Source organism: Equus asinus, chromosome 7, assembly GCF_041296235.1.
Source record: "Equus asinus isolate D_3611 breed Donkey chromosome 7, EquAss-T2T_v2, whole genome shotgun sequence".
In the NCBI taxonomy this organism is placed as follows: domain Eukaryota; kingdom Metazoa; phylum Chordata; class Mammalia; order Perissodactyla; family Equidae; genus Equus; species Equus asinus.
In genome coordinates, this window is record NC_091796.1 from 27,903,568 (window position 1) to 27,925,008 (window position 21,441).

Sequence of the window (21,441 nt, forward strand, 5' to 3'; positions counted from 1 at the left end):
GTTTTCCAGGTCCCTTCTGATTCTTGAACCCCACCATCAGCACCAGCTTACTGTGAGGACAAATATGGGCTCTGCCCTCAGCCAATGCCTGCTCCAGGTCCGTGTGAGAAACTAGCAAGCCAGCACCAGCCAGTGTCTAACCAAATCCAAGAGGATTTTAGTGTCAGTGGTCCAGGAGGTGGGCCGAGGGGAAAGCAGTGCCACTAGAGTGTCTGCAAGGACTTAGGTTGCGGTGCTGCTGCGGGGGCTGCGATGCTGGGCCTCCGAGCTCCCGGCAGGAGTCCTTGCTGTGCCACCTCCTAACACCCATGGACAGCACGATATGGGGCAGTTACTTTAAACTCCTTGTGCTTTGATTTTTACAGTTGTAAATTAAGAATAATAGTAACAATTCCCTTATAGGGTCACTGGAGAATTAAATAAAATAATCCACTCTGAATGTGTTGAGCCCAGAACCTGTGGCCCAGGGACAGGCCCGGCCCAGGTCGCAGCTGAGAAGATGATTCAGACACTGGAGGCTGGGCGTGCTCTGCGGTCTGCGCAGCCTGGGGAAGCCGGAAGCCGGGGGTTTCATCAGGGAGGAGGGCAAAGGGCCGCAGCAAACTCTGCACCAAGAGGCTCTGGGGGCAGGCGGCATGGCTCCGGAGGAACTAAGTGAACACAGCCCTCAGAGGCAGGGTCTGCTCAAGCCTAGAGAGCCAGATGGGACACAGGGTCTGATTCCCTGGCCACTGGGGGCTCTTCACCCAGGATCCCTCACTGTCAATCAATAGGCAGTGTCACCCCTTATGGAAAACTAGGGCTTTGGGGAATCACAGGTCGGATAATGCCCTCGCTGTGTGGCCTTAGGTGAATCACTGTACCTCTCTGGGCTGCCATTTTCTCACTTGTGAAATGAGGATCTTGACATCCTGAATAAGGAGTATGAGATTGACGGGAGTAAGGTGACGCTGGTTCTATCCAGCCCTGCCTTTAACCGGCTATGTGGCTTTGGGGAAGTCTCTCACCTTCCCTGTCCTCCATTTCCTTCTCTGTAAAATGACAGGTGTATGTGAACTGGATGTTCTGGGAGGCCTCTCAGGCTCCGGGGTAGGTCACAGGCACACACGTGCACACGCAGGGGCAACTGGGGCCCTGTTTAACCCAGAACAGGGTTTAGGGTAAAGTGAACTACCTGGTATATTAAAATCACACATCCAAGATTTAAATATAAAAAGAAAAAAAGTAGCCACATGCATCCAAGCGGGTCCACTCCTCTAGCAGGGCTGTCCACAAGATGTGATTAGGGGGCATGGAGCAGGCTCTACCCCCTGAAAAGCACAGCTGCCCCCAAGCCCTGCCTGCCACACTGCCTGAAATGCCACTGTTCACCTGTTGTTCCACCAGGCCTCGAAGACTTTTCCGTCTTCCACATCTCCTTTGAAAATGCCACGTCCAAAGCAAGGCTAACTCTGGGGGCCTTGCCCCTTCAGTTTGGTCCCCAACTTCCCAAGTGGCTGCAAGCAAAATCCTAGGAGGACAGGTTACAGATGGGGCTGGATTTGGTGATCGTGAAAAAAGATGGATGTTTCAGAAGCCTGCCACCTCCTCCCGCCAGAGTAGGAAGGGCCTTGCCAAGTCATCGGGGGACCAACATCCCTCTATCTCCTACGCGTTCTTCATGGCAGACCCTCTCTGTGATGGGGTCCTTGGGAAGGAATCACTGTCCCCCTTATACAGCAATGGCCCAGAGCGTTAGGCTGCTTATTCAGCCTGATAATTAGGCTGAGACCTAGAGAGATGAGACCCGTTTGCCCAAGGTCCCATGGCTGGTGAAGGGCGGGGTCTCAACCAGAGATAAAATGCTGACGGCATCTCCCTTGACTGAATCCTTGCTAACTCCAAGCCCCTTTCTTCTGTCATTTAACCTTCCCAACGCCTATGACACAGGGACTGTTTCTATTCTCCTCTCACAAATGAGGAAACTGAGGCACAGACAAAGGAATTTTCTCAGCTGCCGGGACACCCAGATCTCTGGCTTCCTGGTCCCAGGTGCTGCCTTTCTGGGAATTTGCCTCAGGCTGACTCTGCTCCCTGGTCCCCCTCCTGTGGAACAGCCTCATCTCCACTTCACAGACCCCTCAGATCCAGAAGGCTATGGAATCTGCCCATCTTCGCCCTGCTCCCCTCTTCCCTCCCCCTCCACTGAAAGGGAGAGGCTGCAGCAGAAAAAATGTCAGAGAAAGTGATGGATGGAGGCTGATCTCAGGTCAGAGCAAAGGTGATCTGACTCCCTAACCCCCAGGGAATCATCCCGCCTCCCTCATACTGACCTGACAGGCAGGGCACAGAGCCCAGAGCGGGAAAGGGAGCCAGGGCATGGCTGCTGGGGCCACCTCCCACCTCACTGGGCCAACTGGGCAGAGACTGCCCTGCCCCACCTACTCCTGCTCCGAGGCACAGTCTCCAACCCTGCCAGAGCCACTCAGTTGGCCAAGCCATCGTTCAGGCCTGGATGACATACACTCCCCGAGTGCTGGTGACAGGCGCCCAGCTGGAAAAATGATGGACTGTGTGATGGGGGCAAAGTGCGGGTTTTCCTTCATCGGAAATGGCAGCTGCAGCTCAGGCTGGAAGCGGCAGTGGCAGGGCAGCCTCACACAGGCATGCATGCGCACACACTTATGCACACCTGCTGTCACACGCACACTTGCTTACACACTCACTGCATCAGGCTGCACGGATGGGACCCAGGAAGATGAAGTATCAGCTCACAGGGAGAGGTACCAACTGCCACCGCCTCTCCTGGGAGACGAGCAGTAGCAACAGCGATGCCTTATGCACAGATTGTGTCCTACAGTTTGCAAAGCACTTGCATACCCACAGGATCAGCAGATAAATAAGGTTAAGAACTGGAGCTAGACAGTCATTTTCAGGCTGGCAGACAATGGACAAGCTACTTAACCTCTCTGTGCCTCTGCTTTCCCATCTGTAAAACAGGGCTAATAACAGCACCTGGAAAGCAGGAGCCATCAAGAAGAGACCATTCGGCTCTGCCCTCGCCCACTTCAGCTGCTGATGGCTGCAGCTTCCCGATTTCCCAGGGCTCCAAATTGATCCCCTTCAATGACAGGCATCTTTCTGGGCTTCCTGGGTGAATGCCTGGGCAGAGTGATGCCAGCCCAGGGTGGAGAGATGATGACAAGCCATGTGACAGGCACACACGCAGCACACAAGCATGGCCCCAGCAGGTCCAGTCTGCTTTTGAGGTCCAGGGGTCTCTGCAATGGGCTTGGCACTGGGCAGGATCTCCAGCCCACCACAAAGACTCCTGGGGTAAGACTGGGGAGAAATGACGCCACACAGCAGGTCTGCCAAGAAACAAAGCCACAGCTCTTTCAAGACAGCCAGTGAGAGCATTTAGGGCACAAATGTCAGCGTGGAGTGGTCAGCGTGTGCTCATTCACTCCTCTGCCATTCAGGAGATTCAGTTAACATCCCCCAAGTGCCCTGCCCAGCTCTGGGGTGAATGGTACGGGCTGGGCAGGAGCTGCAGCAGACACTGCTCAGGCAGACCCCAGACACAGACAAAAGAGACAGAGCTCTTCCCCAGAGCCCACCACAGTGCCTGAAACTCCACCATCAGGAAAAGCCTATGGCCACCGATGCCCATGTTTATCTATGTTTACATACTGGGGAAATCCTGCTCCTCTTTATGGAATTGTTCCCTTTTTCATTTGGTTGTCACTAAGGACAGAGCCTTAAAATGTCAGACTGAGTAGGATTTTGGAAAGCTTCTAGTCTTTTCATCTTCAAACAAATTCTAAGTCAATGAGTAAAATACACAAATGTGGAACACATGCTGTTGGGCTGGGACAGGATTGAGGAAGGAAGGCTAAGCATAGCATCCTTGGACCCCTCTGCTCACATTGGTTCCTGAGTTCCCTTGAAGAGTTTGAGAAGCACTTCTCCAGGTGCACCCTTAGGATTAGCTTCAACTGCAGGTAACAAAGACTCCAAAAATAGGGCCTTAAACAGCATAGTGGTGTTCTCTCTGACACAGACGTCAGACATAGGGAACACAGAGCTGACGTGCGGCGTCCAGAGTCAGCTACTCGCAGATGGCTTCCAGGCCTCCACTCCACGCTGTCAGGGTCTGAGATGGAGGCACTTGATTCCAGGCAGCTGGATGGAGAAAGCAACAAAGAAAGGCTCCTAGAAGGTGCTGAGGACGCTTCACTCACATCCCATTGGCCGTGATTTAGTCACATGGCCACACTTGGCTGCACAGTCTACTGGGAAATGTAGTTTCACTTCCAGGTGGCCTTGGACTCAGCTAAAAGCTCTATGACTGAAATAAGGGGAGAACAGCTAGCAGGGTAAGCAGTTAGTGATCACTGTCCCACTACTGCAATATTCCACTTTATAGATGAGTAAAATGAGGTTGAGTTGTTAAGGTGATTGTAAGATTGGTTAAGGCCCTAATACCCAAGAAATCTTCCCCCAACATCCACCATTACCTGAGTTAGACAAAAATGAAAGACAAACTTTGCCTCCCCGGCGGGGAGGAAGATATACCAACCAACATTTATGGCACAATAAGTGGGATCACAAAGCTAAGTACAAAATAGTGTGGGAGCAGTGACACAAAAGCACCCATGTCTGTCTGTGAGGGTCCCAGAAGAGGTCACCAAGAGAGAGAGCTTCCCAGTTGAGACTGCATTGGTGAGAAGGTGCCTGCAGAGTGGACAAGAATAGGGGAGGTGAGCTCAGCAGAGGGAAAAGCATGTGCAAAGGCCCAGAGGCAGGACAGGGTGCCATGTTTGGAAGCTAAAAAGAGGTACAGTATTGCCAGAGCACAGAGGGCAAAGAGGGAGTGATGGTTAATTTTATGTGTCAATGTGGAGGGTGTTTTTGGATGTGATTAACATTTAAATTACTAAATTTGGGGTAAAACAGATTGTCTTCCCTATTGTAGGTGGGCCTCATCCAATCAGTTGAAGGCCTGAATAGAACATAAAAACTGGCCTCCCTAAGGAGGAGGGAATTCTCCAAAGACTGCCTTCAGACTTCATCTGTACCATTAGCTCTGCTAGGTCTTCAGGCTGCCAGCCCACACTGCAGATTTTGGACTCCCAGATTCCATAAACACATGAGCCAAAGCCTTCTAATAAAACACTTTCTATATCCTACTGGACATCCAATAAAATAACCGATAGGACAAACATCCTATTGGTTCGGTTTCTCTGGAGAGCCCTGACTAATACGAGCGGGGGATGTAATTACAGAAGACGAAGCTGGACAGATTGACAGGGACAAAATCACAAAGAGGCCTCTGTGCCACTCAAAGCCATTCTGATTTCATTCTGCAGAAAATGGGGAGTCATTGGAGGCTTCAGAGAAGAGAAGGATCCTACTTCACGTGTTAAATCACATGTAGGGGTGAGGGGGGGAGGATGGTAGACCAGTGTGTGTGGTGGGCCTCCCATGCATGATGGGCACTGGTCTAGGAGCTCTAGGTTGGAGGGTCAAGACCAGCGGCAAGGAGACGGGACGAGATAACTGGATGTGCTAACGCTGGAAAGGGAGAAGTGTCTAGGGCAACCCCCAGTCTCTGGTCTTGGCAGCTCCATAGGAAAGGGACTGACTCTCTTTCCATCCCCAGCACCTGGCACGCGTCTGCATGAGTGAACAGAGACAGAAATGTAGACCCTGACAAAGGAGGGGTGTGGGCCCTGCATAACATTGTAAGCAAATGAGCCCTTAATTCAGTTCAAATACTTGTTGATTGAATAAATGCATGGCCCCAGGACAGTAGATGCAGCCGTGCTACTTGCTGGGGCCCAATATGCCCTCCAATCTGAATGAAGCACTGCTCATAAAAGCAGACTCTCAGGAGAGGGTACAACCCAGATTTCAGGGATGCTGCTCTTCACCCTTCCTCTCACAGATGGATGTACGAAGTTCCACTGTTTAGAGTTCAATGTCCTTAAGCCTTAACTAAAGTTCGACTGAAGGCAAAATCTAAGCTGTTCTCTCTTTTACACCCGCTGCTGATGGTGGCTCTGAGAGCAGGAAGGGGCAGGAGAAGAGAGGTGGGAATGGACCATGTTTGAGGGAAAAGCAGCATAGAGGAAGGGAGGCTGAGGGCGCCCAAGACCAGCCTCGCCCCTTCGCAGTTGTCCAGAAGACTCGCTCTGTCTCTGAAGAGGGAAAGAGAAGAACTGAGAAGGGGAGGCCGGGCCTGTCCAAAGCTTTGGCCCCTTTGAGGGGGACCCAAGCGCTAAGGATGGGAAGATTAAATCCAGTGACTAAACTTGGTGGCAGGCCCTTACTACTGACATGCGGGGACCTTTTCATACCACGTTTTAAATATATTTCTGCCCAGCAGAGGCAGTTGACAGGCTCAGAAAGACCTAATGGAAAACAGCAGCTAATACTGCAAGTCAGCAAAGCTTGTCAACCCGGGCGCCATCATCCCTCACCTCCTCTTTCATTTTTATAGAAATGGCTCAGAAACAGAGAAGAGAAATCTCAAAAGCCAAACAAAAAATCAATACCATGGGAGATAACCCAGCATTAATACAAAAACCAGAGAGGGCTTCTTTGTCTTGGCTTCAGCAGCGCATCAATCACACCCTGTGAATGGATTTGGGAGGCCACCTTTGCTTGGAAGCGGTCAGGAACCATTTTAGTTAAAATGCCCATAGAGAGCCGGGTTTTGGTGGAATGGAGCCTGAGGCAGCGGTAGGAGGGAGACACACAGGCCCCAGCCCCAGTTGCTCTCCTAGGACTCATGGGCCAGTGTCCAGGTCTAGGTCTGAAGACAGGAGGACAGTGCGGATAGACACAGGCAGCTGTGAGTGAAAAGCTAGACTGACAAGCAAAGGGAAAGTAGGAATGCATTTGAGACTTAGAGGAGCCTCTTAAATAAATAGCCACCCCTCTGTTCTCAAGCTCAAATGCTGTCTCCTGAACACCAACCACACACGCCCACAGGACCAACTAGTCCAAGAGCAGCGAGGACCAGACTCAGGCAGCCAGTTCTCACCAGGCATGATCACGGAGTCCTGGAGGTGGCCCATCCCTCAGGAGGGACACAGAGAAGCCCCAGCTGGGGGCAAGCCCACCTCTGACACTCACCCCGTGTTCTCAGGATGCAAGCGAGCTGGACTGTGGGGACTCCATCAAGCCTTGGATATAAGGCACCCCGCGGAAGGAGTGTCTCTAAATCAGGGCCTCTGCTAGGAGGCCCGTTGTTTTTCCTTCCAAGCCCTCACCATTATGCATGATGACTCATTTGTGTACATGGCTATCTGTTTGTTTGTCTCTCCCAATAGACGGGAGCTCACAGGTCTACAGCTAGCTCCAGCCCAGATGGAAACGTGTTACGTGAACAAAAGCCTTCATCACTTGGTTTCCTCTCTGCACCTTTGTTCACGAGCCTCCACCTAGAACAGCTTCTCCCTCCCGGTCACTGTTCAAACCACTAACTTCCTCCAGGAAAACCCCTGGACTACTCATTCTGCATAAGCTTTCTCTTCTCCAGCCCTCCAGAGTTAAACAATCTAGAGGTTCTGTGGGATCAGTCCGAGGGTCACAAAATCACAGGACCTTGAGCTGGGAGGGTCTCAAGGGGTCGTCTGTTAATCTCCTGGGGAACTTAAAGAACAATGCCAATGCCCAGGCCCCATCCTGGAACCATTATGTCAGATCACCAAGGAGGGGGCTCAGGTATGGGTATGTTTAAAAACTCACCAGATGAGTGGAGAACCACCATCTAACCCAACCCACTCAGGAACTCAGCATACATTTGGGCAAATTTTGTGCCGCACAACTCCAGGGGGCGCCACTCACCTGTAGTCCATGTCCGTGGTGTCCTCGGAGGAGTTGTGCAGTGCACGACCTGCCCAGTGAGAACCCCTGATCTTATGGAGAAGAAAATTGAGGCTTGGGGCAAGTGATTTGGCCAAGGTCACACAGCAGGTTAATGTTGGAGCTTTGTAGAGAACCACACCTCCCAGCTCCTCATCCAGTCTTTCACCTGGCTACTCAAAGTGTAGTCAGTGTCCAGCTTGTTAGCAATGTGGAATCTCAGGCTACACCTGAGACCTCCTGAATCAGAATCTGCATTTTGCCAAGGTCTCCAGGCAATCCAGAGCACAGTAAGGGAAGGGAAACACTGCCCAATATGCTGCCTCCATAAGAAAGCTTTGTGGAGGCTGGGCCGTGCTTTCCATCTGCCACTCCTTGTGAACCATCTTTGCATGTAGTAGGCGATCAATACATATCTGCTGATTGATTGACCGATTGACAGATCTGTGGTTTGCATGAATACAGGCCCCCTGAGTGCTGCCGTATTGGAAATGACCGACTTTCCAAGTTCCTGTAATCAGCGATTACTGAAACAGGGAATCCCTCCTCACCACAGCGGACTCATCCCTTTGCAACTATAAAAACAGTGACACGGATAACAAAATAGCATCTTGTTAAGCATGCCCAGGGTCCAGCGGGTGATTTCATCTGCCCCTTACTCTTTCTGTCAATAACGTCTAATCACCTTTCCCAGCCTCATTTGGAGAGTGGCTCCTTTTTCATCTCCACTCAGAAAAAAATTAATCCAGGAAAAAGTAAAGAGTATGAGAGTTCTTCAGGGCTTAGGGCATCTTTTGATTGGAGTTTATTTACTGACTCTTATTAATCAACCTGATTAAAGGATCAGAAGGACATTTCCCTTCACATCCTCCATCTCCCTTCCCTCTCCTGCTCTGGGTCAGGTGTCGGCTGAGTCCACAGCGCTCCACGGTCAATGGCCTGGATGGGTGCTTGATTGTTCTGGACCTTGGCACTTTTAGTTGGGTGTTGTCCTCTCTATTTATTCGCTCTGTCAACACTTGGCCGTGCTGCAGCCCTGCTCTTTGTTCAAGCGTGCGTGCCCATTGGGCAGCTCAGCTTTCACTGGAGGATGTAAACTCCAGTTCAATTCAATGGAACACCTTAACCTGCAGTATCAAAAATCTGGTTCCGCATACTCATCAAACAGCATAGCCGGAAACTCCTGGCCAAATGATACCCATCAAAAGCTTGAGGTATAAGAGATAATCTGTGGAGGTGCAGTCCAGCCATTTCTCTAATTTAGTGCTTCTGAACCTTTGGAGAAAAAGTTATGGGCTCTCACCCCAGAAAAATGCACATAAACAAGAACTCAAAATTGTGCATGCAGTGTTAGGGGTTCGTAGGCCTCATTAAGACCAGTTGAAGGACCCTGTTCCAAATACTCCAAAATGTTGACCTGGACTGAGCAGAATCATCAGAAACCTGGGTGCATGGACCACAGGTTTTGGTGTCATTGTGAAAACACTCTTACTAGAATGAACTGAGGTGTTGACCATCAGCTTACCATTCAGGGCTGTTCCAAGATTCATCCCCATGGTTTTACGGAAAAGATGTGGCTGAGATGATTGTCCGTCGTGTTACCTGGCTTCTTCTTTAAGAGAATCCACAGGAAAAGTTTCTTTCCAACCTCAGGGCCAGGAAATCTTGTTCTTCTCCACTGCGACCGGCTTGTTTTCATTTGATGGACATGGTAAGTCCTGTAACCTGTCACGTTTCCTTCTTTGCATGGCCTGCCAGGTCTCTCGGAACCTAACCAAAGCCTAACCGTTGCCCAACTGTGTAAGCTTTTTTTGGGTAGTAATCTCGCTTGGAGTGTTAACCTTATCCAGAAACCAAATTTTCTCATCTTCTGATTTTTTCAATTTTGTACTATGTGGTTTTTTCCATAAATCCTTTTTGAAACATGGCGGGATAGAAATAAAACAATTACATAATTGTTTCAATTTTTACTTTTCTCACCCTCAAAGATTAATGGAAAAGACAGAAATGTAAACAGATCAAGTATACCGCCAAGAGGCCAGACCTATATTTGCAGTGTGAACAAGACAAGTTCAGAGCCCCGAGAATAGGGAGGCTAATAAGGTGGTCAAGGAAGGCTTCCTGGAGGAAAAGACGCCTGAACTGAGTCTTGTTTGCTGAGCAGAGTATTTCAATCAAGGATGATTTTGTTATTTCGCCGCCACCTTGAGGACACACGCTGTGGGTTGCTTCCCCAATAATCAGAGACGTGTTGAGAGGCACAGGAGCACCAGGATCAGGAGACGCCGTGCAGTCTTAGGGGTGTCGCTTACCTGGCCTGTTACTTAGACTCCAACTGTTACGTGAGGACAGATTAGCTGCCCTGCCTCAAAAAGGGCTGCTGTCAGCGTGAAATGAGAGATGGACGAGAGTTGGGAATTAGGTTGACTTAATGGCAAAGTTCTTCCCTGGGCACAAGAGAATGCCTGTCCAGGGGCGACCAGGGTTCAGAGCACAGCCCTGGGCTGCAGGACATTTTCCACTCTGCCAGTACCCCGGACCCTATTGGGGTCGAACCCATGAAGTGCACAGGCTTCCTGGGTTGTTTGCTTTCTGTTTCTGTAGCACTGGGTTAATTACATTCATCTCACAGTTGTGTGTGAGGGTAAATTGGCTCTACAAAGGTTTAAAAAAGAATCTCTGATTTATAGCATTTGCTGATTTGGGTGGGGTAAATACACCAATATTCCTAAATATTTCACAGCTGTCTCTCACTAGCCAGAATGAGCTGGCTCCAGCACACCACTGTACCTGCCTCCCTCTCTCATCTATAAGGTCTTAAAAGAAAGGCCTATGTCTCCATTCTCTTTGCACGCCTAGTGTGCAGTATTGTGCTTGGTAAACAGGAAGCCTCACTAGGAGTTTTTGAATGAATGAATGGATGGATGAATGAATGAACAAAGGAGGGACTGAGTGAATGAATGAAGAATGGGGTTGGTCTTGTCCCTCTGATTAGTGTTAGCTTCTGAGAGTTATCTCCTGACACCATCCTTCTCAGGGCCTATCTACCCATCTCCAGCTCTGCGGCTGTGACAAATCCCCTTTCACATGTTCCCAATGCCAAAGGTTTTCAGGGCGCCGTGGAGACACACATGCACAAAAGACATAAGCCAAATCACTCCTGAAATTGCCATTGACGAGAGCAGGATGTAGATCATTCAGGTGCTGCCATAAAGCAAGTGTTCCCATAGTTAAAGTTAGAGGCATCTGCAGGAGCTGTTACCTTATTGCAATGAGCCCCTTCAGGTGGAGGTGCGGAAGTCATTATGCCTGTTAGGGTGGTTTATAGCCTGTGGGTCGTATGTAATACTCACTACCGGGGAACCTGAATTACCCTCAGGGCTGGCTGGGAGCTCCCTGCCTTGTTAATTTTCTCTTGTTACAGGGAGGCATTCCCCGGGGCCAACTTGATGCAAAGGATGCTAGTGTAGCTGTTACCTAATGTCCCTTAGTCTGATGATGGTCCCACCTGGGGTCCCAGACATTTACCTAGTGTCCAGTTAGCACTAGGGTTTTACATAAAGCCAGCCAGAAAGTAATTTGAAAGTCCTTCAAGGTCAAAGGGAGGTAGGCAAAGGTTATGGACAACCCTGTGTGGCACCAACTCTGTGAGATTTTTCTCGGCCCCCAAACTCCACCCCAGGCAAAATTCATGGGTCAGCCTTCATCCCACTGCCCGAGTACACACTCATTGAACTGCAGTGACTTTTTACATGACTAGCCTACTAGGAGAAGGGTCATGGCTTATCAATCTTTTTATCCTCAACCAGAACCTTTGGAATAGAAACAATACTAAATATACGTTAAACAGATAAATAAATGTGTGGATGTATCTTGCCCTAGATTTACTGCATCCCTGAATTATGAAAGGTTTTCAAATGTAATTGGAAAATGATGGATCAAATCTTTAAAGAATCACGGTGAGTGACACAAGAGTCAGAAAACCAAACAGTCAAGTGTCCCACTTTCAGGCACAGGGAAAGAAGAGATTCTGGGAGGCATAAGCCAGCGAACCTTTGTGCTGCTCCTTGGCTAAGCCTGAGAGTAGGTTAAAAGTGACTTGTGCATGGGGAGACCTGACACGCTACCTCAGCCAAGTGAACAAGGTCAACCTCATCAGTGACAAGTCATGGTAATAGCCTGTACCCCTGATATGATGTGATGAGAATGGTACTTTACCTCTCTGGTCTTCCTCCCCCAAATCTATAGCCCCAGCCTAACCAGGAGACAAGTTCAAATTGAGAGTCATCCTACAAAATCCCTGACCAGTACCCCTTAAAGCTGTCAGGCTCATCAGAATAAAGGAAATCCTGAGAAACCATCACAGCCCAGAAGAGCTGAAAGAGACACTACTAACTATAATGTGATGCCCTTGATGGGATTCTGGAACAGAAAAAGGACATTGGGGGAAAACTTGTGAAATCTGGAGAAACTATGATATTTGGTTAATAGTAATATACCGGTATTGATGCCTTAGTTATGACAAATGTACCGTCTTAATATAAGATGTTAACAACAGGGTGCCAGGTATATGGGAACTCTCTGTACAGTCTTTGCGACTTCTCTTAAATCAATTACAAGTTTGTTTTGGTAAAGTGAGTTATGTACATTGAGGAGACAGAGCTGTGATTATAAGAATCGGTCATGGACTCAACAATAGGCCTGGACAGCTGGGCTCATTTGCTCCTCTGATAGGGCAGAACGCCCGATAAGTCTCTAGGGAAATGTACCTTTAAGCCTTGACATGTGTGGCCTGGGTGGCCCTATGCTGGCTGAGTGATCACCTGCCCTGGGAAGGGTGTTTACCAGGTCTGCATCCCCTGGAAGGTGATAGATAAAGATAGATAGATAAGATAGATAGTGTTAGGTCACAGGAGTCTTTCCTTGACCCTGTCCTTTGAGATCTCCTGTTGATCGGGAGGGAATGGACACTTTAAATGATACAATTGGGATACCAAAATCATATATGCACACAGAGCAGAAATAACAAAACGGAAATTAACAGATATAACAAAAGTGCTTATTTGTATGCAAGTAAAGGATGAGACTTGGTTAAATAGCCATTTCATGGAGAGAAAAAACTTTTGGGTTAAATTGATGTGAAGATAAGGCTGCCAATGTAATTAATTATAAACTTGGGATCCATTAAGTATAAACTCTACATTTCAAGAGAGACACTGACATGCTCCCCAGAGGAGAGTGACCAAGATGGTGACACTTCTGGAAACCATAGAAGACTAGATGAAGAAATTAACCCGGAAATGACACTTGCGGGGAGAGGGAGCTGTGGGCCGTATGTCAGCTGTGTTCAAATATTATAAAGGCTGCAAGGGAACTAGTCCTGCCTCCTCCAAACCTTCAACTTCTGGACCACCCCTGGCCAAGGCAGAGCCTCCCCGAGGGGCTTGTCTGCCCCAGCTGGGGGTGTCTGGAATTGATATTATTGCCCTAAGCGTGTGTGATGGTAAATTCTATGTGTCAACTTGACTGGCCAAAGGGATGCCAAGACAGCAAGTAAAACATTATTTCTGGGTGTGTCTGTGAGAGTGTTTCCAGAAGAGATTTGAATTGGTGGGCTGAGTCAAGAAGCTCTGCCTCACCCACACGGGTGGGCATCCTCCAACCTGCTGAGGGGTTGAATAGAACAGAAAGGCGAGGAAGGGTGAATTTGTTCTCTCTGCTTGAGCTGGGGCATCCGTGTTCTCCTGCCCTCAGACATCAGCAAGCCTAGTTTTCAGGCCTCCAGACTTACACCGTTGGCTCCCTGGTTCTCAGGACTTTGGGTTTGAACTAGAACTCCACCACCAGCTTTCCCAGTTCTCCAGCCTGCAGGCAGCAGATTATAGGACTTCTCAGCCTCTAGGATTAGGTGAGCTAATCCCTCATAACAAATCTCTTTCTGTATATCTATATCTCCTATTGGTTCTGTTTCTCTGGAGAACCCTGACTGACACAGCCTGGAATCTCCTAGACTGTTTCTTCTCCAACTGCAATGTGCATCACTTGAGGGTCTTGTTAAAATGCAGATTCTGAGTCTTGTTAAAATGCAGATTCTGATACAGCAGATCTGGGCTCAGGCCCAAGATGTTGCATTTCTAACAAGCTCCCAGGTGAAGTCAGTGCTTCTCAAAGAGAGGCCAGCCAGGGCAGGGTGTTCTGTGGGGCATTCAATAAATGTTAGATATTATTATTATTACTATTATTATTATCACCACTATCATTGCCAGAGTCTACTCCAATCTAGACAAAGCTCCCAAAATCTTGATACCAGCTGCCTGAGTCTAAATGTTGGGACCGCCTACAGTTTCCTGCTGCTATGCCCCACCTTGAACCCAGATTGGACCCGCTCCCTTGGAGACCAACCTAATCAAGGTCAATCTTGACTTTCTGTCTGCTAAGAGTGAATTTCCAGTTTGCTGGACACACTGGCCCTAGGGCCACATACCATGGCCCTAGGTATATCAGTCCACATACCATGACCCATCCTGCCCCCAGCTCCTTCCTTTTCCCATCAGCCCATGCTTTGCTGATGCGTTTAATGGGTTGTGCCAGGTTCCAAAGGGCAGAAGTAGGCCCAGTGGAAGTTTAAGGGAAAATATAACAATATTTCCATAAGAATCTGAGCTGCTCACCAGTAAAAACTGGGTTAATTTGTAAAGTCATGACCTTCTGTCATTACAGGGTTCCAATGAAGGCTAAAAGATCACCTGTCATGGGTATCATGTAGGTGACTCCTGTCCAGCAGGAGAAAAGGAAGGCAACAGAAATTTGCCAAGGTTTAGTCCAATGACTTCTGTGAGGCCCAGAGCCACATGATTTCCCAAACCCTCATAATGCTTGTGAGCCATAAGCTAATTCCCTTCTCTCCTCATCCATCTCAATTCTCGCTTTCCTTCATGGGTCCAGGGATTGACTCCCCCTAACAAGAAAAAGCTCAAACTGTGAGACACAAACCTGCATCAAAATCACTTAGAGGGGCTGGCCCCGTGGCCGAGTGGTTAAGTTCGCGCGCTCCGCTGCAGGCGGCCCAGTGTTTCGTCGGTTCGAATCCTGGGCGCGGACATGGCACTGCTCGTCAGACCACTCTGAGGCAGCGTCCCACATGCCACAACTAGAGGAACCCACAACGAAGAATACACAACTGTGTACCGGGGGGCTTTGGGGAGAAAAAGGAAAAAATAAAATCTTTAAAAAAAAAAATCACTTAGAGAACTTGTTAAAATGCAGATTACTGATCCCTGAGTCAGACCCCAATATCAGAATCCCTGAGAGTAGATCTCAAGAATCACATTTTTTTAATAACCAAGAAGGTGACTTTCATGGGTGGGTTTTGCCATCACTCGGGTTTGGAGTGTGACTGTCTGGGCAGGCATCTTTCTGGCTGGCAGACCCACATGGAAGCACAGTTGGGACACGTGGAGCTGGAAGTCTCTTTGAGACATCAAAATGTGATCTTGAGCAGACTGTTGCCCCAGTGGTTCTGGTCAGAGGAAAAGTCAGGACTAGAGAGACAAATCTGGAACTCTGGGTATGAATGTTCTGGTATGAGACAAAGACAAGGAGTGAAAAAAAGGAAGAGCCCAAGGTCAAGCCTCTGAGGACTCCAGTCAAGCAGAGAAGGATAAGCCTGCAAAGGAGGTGGAGAAGAACAGCCAAGGAGGATAGAGGGAAAAAAGACTATTCCAGTAGAGAGGATTTCAAGAGTGTATTCCAGGGCATTGAAGACCAGTGAGTAGTCAAGGAGGAAGAGGACCCAGAAAAGTCTGGATGTGGGGGCAACATGGAAATCCCTCGTGATCTAGGGGAATATTGTGTTGTGGAGCAATATTATTACATGTTATGAAATGTACATTTTATTTTGAGAATTTTAAGCAAGAGAATAACATGCCTAGTTTTGGGAGATGAATTGAAAGAAACTAGACTGAAGACATGGAGGCCAAGAAGGAAGTATTTGTGAGTGTCAGACAGCGGTAAAGAGGAGACGTAGGACTCAAGAAAAGTTCAGGAAGTAAAACATAGCAGAAGAGCATTATTCACAATAGTCCAAAGGTGGGAACAACCCAATGTCCATCAACTGGTGAGTGGATAAATCTAATGCGGCATATCCACACAACAGAACGGTATTCAGCCAGGAAAAGGAGCAAGGTACTGATTCATGTTACCATATGGATGAACCTTGAAAGCATTAGGTGAAGTGAAAGAAACCAGTGACAAAAGAGCACACAGTGTATAATTCCAGTTATGTGAAAGGTCCAAAGTAGGCAAATTTCTAGATACAGAGAGTAGATTAGGTTTTCTAGGACTGAGTGAAATTGAGGGATTTCGGGGGGAAAGGTTTGGCTGATGTGTATGTGGTTTCTTTTGGGGATGATGAAAATGTTCTAAAATTGACTGTGTTGATGGTGGCACAACCCTGTGAATATACCAAAAAACATTGAATTGTACACTTCCAATGGGTAGACTGCATGGTATATGAGTTATACCTCAATAAAGTTTTATTAAAATGGCAGAAAAGGAAGAGGAGAGAGGCAAGGATGGTCTCCAGGTTGAGTGGTGTCTCAGGTTAGGTTCCCCAGAAAACAGACTCAGCGGTAGAGATTTGTGGGCAGGGTCAACGCCTGTGGGCAAGTAAAGGGAGGGTCCTGCCTGGGCAGAGCGAGGACCCCAGCTGTGAAGCTGTCTTCACAAAGGCCTCAGCCCAGTGCACAGGGAGCTCTAAAGTGGGGAAAGCCCTTCACACCCCACACAACCTGTCAGTCATTGGCTGTCCACAGGAATGGACATGACGTTGGACAAAGTGGACAAGATCTTCTTGAGCTGAGGACAAGCTCTGGAGAGGGACTCAGCTGAGAGCCATCACTCAGCAATGCTCCCAGCTGCTGGGAAGCAGAGTGGTTTGGCACCGAGAGGGCATCTGGGGGACTTCAGCACAGCCTCCACTACAAATGGCCACTCTGAAAGAGAGGGAAGGAGACGCCAGTTGGAAAAGAAACTGGCCTAGTCAGCTGAAAGGAGACATCGAAAAGGAAGCGAAGCACATTAGGCTGTTAGAAACTGAACAGCAACTCCTCTGCAATAACTTTTGCAAAATGTTTTTAATCTTCACATTCAAATTAATATGGTTTTGGCTGCATGATGTGGATCAATAGTGTATTAAACATGGATTTCCACACAAATAGCTCTACAGGCCTATCTGGTCAATAATACGTGTTATTAAAGCTCCCTAAATACATATTTACAGAATTGGACCAATAATCCAGCCTTTCAAGGGTCCCCCAATGCCTGCTGGACCTCAGGAGCCTAGCAGCGACCCCAACACTGGTAGTCTAAAAGAAATGGGCTTGAAACGGCTGTGGGACCAAGAGTCATTCTTCCCAGGCCAGCTGAAGAGGACTCCGCCCTTCCTCTCCTGCTTGTTGATAGAGTTACCCTCAACCCCAGCACGGTACAGAGGAGGAATCTGGGGATTTGAGAGATAAAGGGACCTACGCAAATTCACAGAGCAGGTGGAGGACCCCAGGCCAGAACCCTGACCTCCCATCTCCTATTCAGCACAGTCAGCGGAGTCAGAAAGAACAGAACTTGGACCCTGTCTCTGCCAGCTACTGGCTGTGTCAACTGGGACAAGCTACTTCACCTCTTCGCACCTCAGTCTTCTCTTCAGCAAAGCAGGAGTAATGAGTTGTGCCTACTTAGTGGAGCTGTAAAGATCCAATAAGAGAATTCTCTGAAATTATTCAGCCCAAACCTTGCCTATGGCATCTGGTAAATGTAAGGCACCAGTATCATTATCCTGCTGTGCCCTGAGCAGGGGGCTTGGTTACATTTTCCTCACAGGCTGTCACCCCACTTGTTATCTCAAACAGGGAGATCTTCAACAACCCAAGACCTTCAAAGGCAGGAAATATCTCCCTGGCCCGACTCCACAATAGGAGACTGGGACATCATTATTTCTCTGCTTTGAAAACAACACTTTTTGAAGTTTCTGATCTGAACCATTCCCAATGGCAAAATGGCAAGGGAGTGGGAGTGGGAAGAGGGAATGGGGGCTCCTTGTCCTCTGTCCCTGAGCCATGACATGGCTGGAAACTCCAGGGAGGTATTCACATCCATGTTCATTCATATCACTCTGACAGTATCATTTCAGGGGCTGCCAAAGACCCCAAACCCTGCTTTCCTGAATCCAAGGGTCATAAATGCCTCCATTCAAGATTCCTATCTTTGGGCATCCTCTGGTTTTCTCCTCCATTAAAACAGTACTACTTTACATTAATACTATCATCAGCTCAAAAGCAAATAGGGTCCCGAAATCGTGAGCCTTTCTTGGCGTTAAGGAAGTCTCTCACAGACTCGGAATTCATTTAGGTTAACTTTTTAGATTTTTACCTAACAAAAAGCTGTATAAAACTTTAAAATGCCCACAAATTCCAATTTCTGAAATGAGCAGATAAGATATTATTGCCTCTTCAGAAGAGGTCAGTGTCTCTGAGAAAGTCGCAACGAGTGTCAGCGGCTTGGCAGGACCAGTGCGCATGCCCCTTGCAGAGTTGAGAGCAGGACTCCTTGTGGAGGAGCAGAGGGAGGAATTTTGACACTGCAGCACTGGCCCACACATCAGACCCCAGAGCCATAGTCTCCCAGGAGCAGAGGAGCAACAGGAGAATGTTGGAGGATGACAGCTGGGGGAGCAGACTGGGAAAGGGAAGGAAGAAGGGGCTCCCCATACTTGACCTTATCTCTCCCAAGTCTCCCACAGGCCAAACATGCCAGGTCCGGGGGCTCTCTGCCACACTGCTGCCCTGTGGAAATGACCCCCTGACAGCGTCCTATTGGTCCCAAGATGGAGCAGAGGAGGTGAACCCTGAACAGAATCTGTCTTGATTAGGAACCACTGTCCTCACAGCCCAGCCTCACCAGCCCTGCAACCACCAGGACACCCATTTCTCTCCTTGAAAGGTCAATCAATAGGATGTATGTTTGCATTGAGGTCATCTGGCGGCCAGTCCATCACTGTCCACAGCTCCGTGCCTTGTCAGCTCTCTAATGGTTTCTCCCACTCTCAAAGCTGCCCCTGGATGCAGAGTGGCTGAGCATGGCCGGATCATCACAAATGACAGAGAGTGTCAGAAGCAATTAGGACACTCAGAGCACAGCTACCCTCCTTGTTTTCCTGCGGCTCAAGATCAGGTGAGAATGCCACATGGTCTTTATCATGGAGTGAAAACTTTCTCTTCTCACTTGTCCATGCCCATGAGTGGAATGGTGCAGAACAGTGGCATCCAGGCCACATCTCACCTTGGTATAGACAGCATCACTCTCCCAACCACACCATCGGTTAGAATGCTGACCTGCTCGACTGAAGGGAGGCGAGGGGCAGGTGGGGCTGGGCCAGGGAATCAAGAGGTGCCATGCTCAGCTCTAGCCCCTCATCCTTCTCAACCTCAGATGTGTGTGACATTGGGGTAAATAATCCCACTGGGTCCTAGTCATCAGGACCAAATCAGACAACGGAAATTTAAGTGCTTGTAAACATACAATGTGTCTGAAGAGGAACAGGCCAGAAGTCAGGAGACTGCAGGTTTGCTCCAAATGTTGGCATTAACTGGAAAACACAGTCATAAACAAGTCATTTGGGCTCTCCAAACCTCAGTTTGCTCATCTACAAAATGAGACCTCTGGTCCAGACTTCATAAATTCCTTCTGACTCTAAATGGGCAGAGGAAGGGAATTTGGCTAAGTGAGTGCTGGGAAGCATCACATTTAAGGCATTATGTTTTAGGCAAGATTTAAAATTTCCACACTGGTCCAGATTGCCACTCTAGAGCCCCATACTACACTGATGTCCACAGAGTGTGTCCCCAGCCTGGTTTTGCCAACCTGGACCTACTGACTCAGCTGCTTTCCTTTCCAGAATGCTTGAAGCCCCACTCCTTCTTGACCATTCTGCTCCTGCCCCACGGGTCTTCTTTCAGTTTCCTCAGACTCCCTGCTTCCTCCGGGCTTTTGTACATGCTATGATCACTGCCTACCTGGATCTGTCTTCCCTCCCTGCCCAGTGGATCTTATTATCCTGCGTCTTTGTGTTTGAGCCCCTTGCGGACAGCTATCCCATTTTGTTGCCCTTTGGATTCCTAGCCCATAGCCAGCATTCGCCACACAGTGGACGTTCTATTAATACTTCCAGGAAGGATAAATCAGTGAATGCATGTGTGAACATAGAACCTATACTCAGAGATTTCCAGATTAGAACCTCTACTTGTTTAAATCCAAATAATCATCTTTCACTTTAAAACAGCCAAGGGAGATAATGCACATTATCTACTAACATGCATCTCCCCTCTTTTTGATCAACAGAGCCCAGTTTCCCACTTTCCAGACTCCCTTGCAGCTAAGGGTGACCATGTGACTCACTTCTGGCCAATGAATTGCAAGCAGAAGTCTAGTAGGTATGCATCCAGTAAACCTATTGTTTTCCTGATCAAAAGAGAAAGACTTTGCCAGCACACAGTGCATTTTATCATTTGCAAAAGTCCCTGCCTGGAACTTGGACCTGATCTCTTGAGGGGGAGCAGCCATCTTGGGGCTATGAGGACAAAAGCCAGTGCTAAGGATAACAGAGCAGAAAGGAGTCTTGTCTCTGATGACATGTGTGAATAGCACCATTAGCTCTGGACTACCTATTCCTGGTCTATTTTTCATATGAGAAAACTATAATCCCTAATTGTTTAAGCTGCTGTGGTCAGGTTCTGTCACAGACAGCCAAATGGAATCCTAATTGAGTCAACAGCTAACCAGAAATGAACAATATGACTACTCATTCATTCAGAAAACACTCAAGCACCTACTCTGTGTCAGGTCCTACGATCATTGCTTTTCCTACATTGGAGTGCAAATCTGAACACAACTCTGCCATTCCCTCAAACTGAGTGGAAATTTTCTAAATGATAAATACCTCTGATGGCTTTCCAGTAATCTTTTTGAGTTGTTCTTTAACTGTTTTTGTTGCTTATTTTTGGGAGGTCTCTTCACATATGTCTTTCCTCCCAAATAACAGCTTGAACCATATGAAATTGCTGTTTCTATACATCAAAAATGTGTGTTCATTTGCTGTGATTTAACTTAAATATCATACCCGACTTCTTAATGCGAACCATAGATTTTTCTCTGTGGTCTTGACTGGACCCCACAACCCATGCAATTCATAAGGGAATACCCTCCTGAGAAGAGGGATGGGAAATCACTTCCTGTCCCAGCCACCAGTTTCCTCATCTGTACAGTGGACAGTTTGGGCTAGAACCTGTCTAGGTTCTGCTGACACAGATAGTCTAGAAAGAGAAAGCTGTGTTCTGTCACCCCAACACAACCGGGGCCTCGCTGCCCATTGAAGACACCAACCAGGCTCTGGGCACTGCGGCAGTGATGGTCCCAGGTAAATCACAGAATCAGATATGGCTGGCGACCCAGAAGTATGCAAGAGGTCTTCTCGTCCATCCCTCTGCCCCCAACATCCCCAACACTGGCCTTGTCTCCAAGTCAGAGCAGCCCAGG